Raw genomic sequence first — 6,192 nt, 5'->3', positions numbered from 1 at the left:
TCTCTCTCTCTCTCTCTCTCTCTCTCTCTCTCTCTCTTATCTCCTCTCTCTGTCTTGTCCTATGTGGGTGAGAGGTTCATTGAAAGGTTTGCACTTGCTAGGGAAGACCCAGCTATTGCTGACAGCAGCATGAGCACATAAAAACACAGATATCTGTGCGTTTTTACAAAAGTAGCTATTAAAAAAAGGAAATTATTCAATTGTGCTAATGTTGTCATCTGGATCTTTTTAGTATGTCAGTTTTCATTTTTACTGATCGCTTCCACTCTATATTGTAGTAAAAATAGGAATGTTTCTCTTAACATACTAAGCAAAGGACATTATCAATACCTAAAATAATTATATACATTGTTTTCTGATTGATGGTTGGCATTCCATTTTAGACAGTCGGGTACACTCTTATTGTACTGTTTTGAAATACCCCTATGAGAATGGGGAAGGGACTAACTAGCACCAATGAGGGTTTCTGGATGCTTTGCATAAAATCAAAGTGTGTTGTTGAAACCTAAGAATGACCACAGAACTTTATATTTGACAAATATCTTTCTGATAAAAGCGTTGTACTGGGTTTGGTGCTCATTTCGTTTTTCACAAAACTCACCTTAACATTAAAATGTTTGTAACAAAGAGCTATATAGGTTAAAAAAGCTACAAAATCTGTCACTCCTGTGGGTGCCTCGGGTGTTCCTGTTTCTCCTTTCTGTAGCCAAGAGTAGAAGTGTAGTGTCAGGGTAAGCTGCCTGTGAACGTGTTTCCAATCCACAAACATCTTTAGAGAGTTATATAGTAACAGGATCATAAATATTTCTGTTTTCCTAAAAAATGTCAAAGTATAGAAATCATAATTTTCAGATTTCAGGATGCACATACAATTTCATTGAGACTTCTGTGGCATGATGGAGTAAGGCAGCTGACAAGATGGTATAATTTTGGTAATAGACGTGTATTCAAATTAAAAAAAAGAACTGGTCTCTCCCAATTTCTATGGGGGGGGTTTCCCTACCTCAACACAGAATAACTTGGGTGCTTGTCACAATGTAAGTCAAAAGAAACCAAAATACCATCCTCTGTCCAAACCAACTATTCTCTCCCTACCACTAACACATACACCAAGAAGAAAAGGGTTCACTGAACTTCTGATCCAAGCCACCAGAAGAATGGCTCCCTTCACCTGGTGAAACAATCCAGTCTTGGGTTGACTTAACAACAGTTTCTTACATTAGGGTCTGAATGACCAAATATGCTTAGACCAGGAGAATGAGTCCTTTCTCCTGGTCTATTTGGAACATTCTCTTTAATTCCTCCCATGGGTTTGTGAATAACAGAGTTAAGACTTTATCAACTCTTCTTATTGCTGGAGTTTTGTCAGGACTTTTTATATCTTAACAATTGGGGAGATTACTCCCTGACAGTTCTTGGTCCTTTTGGTATTTTTCACATATGCTGGGTTTCCCACTTTGACGAGGGAGATCACTTCTGAGATACCCTTGAGATTTATGGTTTCTCGTGTCACCCCTGTGATGAGGGAGATTCCTCCCAAGGAATACTTGGCTCTTGATTTTCTGAGTATCACTACTGTAGCGACGGAGACTACCCCTGGGTAATACTTGTATCTTGAAGTCCTGTGTATCACTACTGTGATGAGGGAGATTTCTACTGAGGAATACTTGACTCTTGAAATTCTTTGTATCACTACTCCGATGAGGGATATCACTCCTGAGGAATATTTGACTCTTGGTTCTTGGGTATCTGCTGTGACAAGGGAGATCACCCCCAAGGAATACTTGACTTGGTTCTTTGGCTATCACTACTGTGACAAGGGATATCATGCCCAAGGAATACGTGACTATTTGGGACTCCCTGGTCCCCACCCAGCTTTCGCGCAACTCCCTTTACCTGTGTCTTCACTGGACAGTGCTACTGGTTCTTCCCAGGGTCTCAGGCTGCTGTGGGTTCTGCACGCGCTCAGCACGTCTTCCTCCTTTCCTCTTCTCTGGTCTGTGCGACTCTGTGGCAGTCTCAGCGTGATTTATTGACCACATGGTGCACCTTGGAGGGGCCACACCCCCACTGGGTTCTCCCTGCTTCTGCAGCGAGTCGGGTTCCCTCCGGCTCATGTAATTCCTTTTCGGCCTCTTCCCCAGCGAACGATTGTTTTCGATGCTTCGGGCAGCGTGGGTTTGGGTTTCCCAGGCCCTGCAGGATGGATGCCAGTTTCCCTTGCTGTTCTTCTTGCTCCCGAACAGATGTAGTCTTTCCTCTGTCTTTACTTTTATACAGCTGGGCCCGCCTGCTTTTTACCACCCCAAGGAGTACTATTGGGTAGCGACCTCACCTCCCTATCCTCATAAAGAAGCGCTCCCCTCTGGGGAGAAGTGACGAGGTCTCGTGAATTGTCACACTTCACAATGTGAATACCTTAATGAAATATGGATTACTTGACAGTCGCTGATCACAGTGTGATGTTGTTTTCATCAGGAAATGTCAAAAACACCAGTCACATCATCTGCCGGGCAGAGAAATGTTATTAACAAACAACTTTTTCAATGCATATCTTCCAGAAAATGTGCCACGGTGTGGCAGATTTGTGGACATTTTTAAGGAGGAGCTGTGCCAATGCGTTGGATGCCATAGTTGTACAGCAACTCTCAAGGTAGCTAAATCATTGGTGTTTATCCCATAAGTAACAGGGGGGTGATCCAATATTTTCAGACTGCAGAGAAGTAAAAGACGTGTGGTGGAAAAATCTGTTTCCTCTCCAGTTGCTCTTATAATGTGTGCAGTGTAGTTTATACAGTAAACAAGTGGCTATCCCAAATTCCATCCATTCAGCTCTGGGGGCTGGGAGTCATGGCCTGGTAGAGCTTCTGGACTTCAACGTGGCGGAGGACCTGGTGGAGAGGCACATGACTATAGATGAAATAGTCTCACATCACAATTTTTGCATTTTCCTTTGCAACATTTTACTGGCAGATCACTGTGCAGTCATGGAAAGTCCATTCTATATTCAAGATTACGTGTCTAGCCACCATTTCCGGGCTTAGAAACATCCTACTGTTGATTCACTTGCCGCAGAGAATATTGACCATTGTGAGAAGTCTATTTAACGAACACAGCAAGGATGAGTTATAATCTCTACACGACCTGGCAGGCCATGCAGTGTCTTGTAATTTGGAAGACCCTCAATGTTTACCCACAAAAAAATACAGGATGATCTCATGATGCCATCTGCGGACCCACTGCTTAAAGGGGAGGGGAATGGATTCATATCAGGTGACAATCTACCATGTTTACTCAGAAGATGCAGTAATCTTATCAAAGCTAGGTTAGACAAATACCTTTTTTCTCTCTGTAATATCAGTTTTAGTTAAATTTAGTCTCATTGTTATTGTCAATAATTTAAACCTGTTATGTTTTGTAGTGTTTGGTGTATCACTTCGTTGCAACATTTTCTCCCATTTTGCATCCTTGTTTACATATGCTGTTCTCTTTTTTACAGGCACCTCTGATTCTCACTCTACTCTATCATTTGCTCATATCTTATGAGAGCAGCCCACCACTCTGGCCTAGCCTCGTCAGAACTGTTGCACAGCAGATACAACTGGATGAAATCCCCTCTGCAATGTTGCTCTGAGTCAGTCTATTTAGAAGCCTGGGGAGGTTATTGGTTTTATAATGTGTCCCTGAATTGGTTTCTCCCCTGTTTGCGTGTCGTAATGGGGCAACATTTGGATAAGGCTCACATTGAATCAGGGACATATTATTATCTCTCTCTCTGTATTGGTCAGTTTTAATTAGTGCCTTCATCTGTGCAACCATGGGTGCAAAGACTTTAAATCCGAGATGGGCCCTTGCTGCCATTTTGGATTGACTTGTGTGTGAAGATGCGCTGCCGTGGCGCTAGGGGTGGACTGGGAACCAAAAGAGGCACTGGAAATAATGTTCACAGTGGACACACATTAGACATTTTCAGCAAGCCCAAACCTATTCCTGTGAGAACATTTGGAAATAAAATAGGTTACCATACAAAAGAGGCCCAAGGTGCAGATGCCTACTTAGAAATTTCCAGAGTTCCTCATGGGCCTGTCCACCTCTGCGTGGTGCTCGGTGATCTTGCTAAATGCAAAGCCTGCGGCTCCAGCCGAGTCTGAGCTTTCGGACACTTGCCATGATGGTAAAGTATTGAACGTGGCTTCTCACTGGTTCACTTTCCTCCATCTTCAGTGTTTTGTGAACTCTTGCGGTTTACCCCTTTTGTTTGACATGCTTATTAAAGTCATAGCAGATAGTTTAATGGGACACCCGTAATTATTTTCATTCTGAGGCTTTAAGACTGACTTTTTGTCATGTTTTACAAAACACTGACGAAAGGGACCTTGGGCCTCAATACGAGGATGGCGGTAACCCTCCGGTGTAACCGGCGGGTTGCCGCCAACCCCGTAACTACGGATCCATCGCTTGACTTCCTGGTGCCACTAATGGACTCTATGGGAGTGGGGAGACGGAAGCGCTGGCACCATTGCTAATGTTGCCGCCGCTTCCATGAAGAATCTGGCAACCAGGGCCGATGCGCCCAGCAGGGTCAGACCTGTTGGGCGCAGCAGCCCCAGAAGGCAGACTCGTAGTATGGCGGTCCAGGGTGCCGCTAAACTTACTGGCACCCTTGTTTCTGGACTCACACACTTGAAGTGAGGCCCCTTTTCTCTTATTACATAGTGACTCTTCTGAGGCCTGCTGGGCGCTGTAGTCCGGGATCATATTTGTAAATAAAGAAAGATGACTGCTTTTGCAAAATGGCAAAACCATGTGCTTCAGGGTTGGGTGACCCCAGGGTATTCCCCACTACTTCCATTCTCTGGAAGGCACATAGGGTTCTCAGTCCCTTCATACGAAAGGATGGGAGTTTTCTTCAACTCACCACACCTGGCCAATGCTGTAATCTGGATACAGAACATCAGTGAAGTCAACGTTACTAAAGTGGGGTATGTCATCAGTGTTGTGTGTGAAAATGTCCCCAGGAACATGTAGTAATGTGAAAAAGAAGTCTGCAAAAGTAGTTTACGAAAATGTAGCCTTTTGCAAGGTGTACGAGCGAGATTCCTATTGGAGCCCCACTGCATTATACATGTCTCTCGGAACAACCACAAGCCAAAAAAGACAGATCTACAAAAGGCACCCCCATGATAACCTGCACAAAATGCCTGCAAAAAATGCGGGACGGGAGATAAGGCTGGGTTGGATGCCCCACCATATCTAATGGGTAGATGACTGGCTGCATTTCGAAAGGAAATTGGTCCTGGAACTTGAGTAATAATGTCATCAAAACCAGTCGACCATACAATTCCGCTGATGTACCTTAGTGATTCTTGAGATGCAGAGTGCAAGTAACACCTGCAATTGTCCAGTGTCTACTTGACACGTGATTGGTTATGTTTTCATTGATTGTACAGATGCAATTATGTTCACATTTCTATTAAGAGGAAGACCTCAACTCAAATTATGAGGAAAAAAATGAACAAAGATACTAGGGTCTCACCTCTTATTTTTAGAGGAATCCTTTTTTTTCCTACACAGGTTGAACACACTTCACAGAGGGTGAATAAAGGATGGTACCATGCCATCCACTAAATATTCCCTCGTGAACTGTCCAGCTGTGCGTTTAGCGATGGGATAAGACCCCAGCTAACTTTTAATCGTTTTTCAATACTCATTGTAGCGGCAGGGATTGTTTTCTCTCTCCTATTCTATTAGATAGGCGGTCCACCACCTCCAGCCTAGGGACAGCACACTCTGCAGGGATAGGGTGTGCTTCTGGTTAGGGATAGTGTCAGGGAACACATTGACTGGGTCAAAAATTGTAAAAAATAGTGATCTGTACCTGTCCATGTTTGTATGTGATACCTCGGTGCATATTTAACAGGAAGGTCTGTATCCCCATATGAGGTGTAACTTTGAATACATTTGTCCCTTTAGTGGCTGTATGACATGTAATACAAGCAATGCAGTGTGTGAAAATATTGCCAGTAATAAAGTCGCCAAAAAGGCTATTTTTAAATACATAAACATACAAGGTTATAACTCTAACAGTGACTCAAACCTCCAATAAAAAATCCAGAATAACTCTAACTCCATTCTTTACCCTTACCCTAACTCTAATTAGAACCCTTAGTCTACCCTGAACCCTTACCCAAA

Source organism: Ambystoma mexicanum, chromosome 6q (genome assembly GCF_040938575.1).
Source record: "Ambystoma mexicanum isolate Mex_15411 chromosome 6q, UKY_AmexF1_1, whole genome shotgun sequence".
Classification (NCBI taxonomy): domain Eukaryota; kingdom Metazoa; phylum Chordata; class Amphibia; order Caudata; family Ambystomatidae; genus Ambystoma; species Ambystoma mexicanum.
Note: the sequence above shows the minus strand (reverse complement) of the source record.